This window comes from Terrapene carolina, unplaced genomic scaffold, assembly GCF_002925995.2.
Source record: "Terrapene carolina triunguis isolate 2854851 unplaced genomic scaffold, T_m_triunguis-2.0 Scaffold175, whole genome shotgun sequence".
Classification (NCBI taxonomy): domain Eukaryota; kingdom Metazoa; phylum Chordata; order Testudines; family Emydidae; genus Terrapene; species Terrapene triunguis.
Genome location: NW_020664526.1, coordinates 3,513,338 through 3,513,610, shown reverse-complemented (window position 1 = coordinate 3,513,610; position 273 = coordinate 3,513,338).

Below are 273 nucleotides of genomic sequence, written 5' to 3'. Positions count from 1 at the left end.
GAGCCCCGGCGGGGGCTCGGCTCTCCCCCCCCACCCATCGGCCAGAGCGGCCGGCGGCCAGGGCGAGGGCGGGAGGGGCGGCCAGAGCGCAGGGGGGAGGGCGGCGAGCCCAGCTGTGGCCCCGCGCTCCCCCGCGGCCGGAGCGCCGCGCCGCCCCCCTCCAGCTACCGCCCCAAGCACCAGCTTGGGTGCCTGGTGCCTGGAGCCGGCCCTGCCAAAAAGATGCTTACAAATGTACTCTGTTGTTTTGCAGATCATGTACCCTTTACCCTG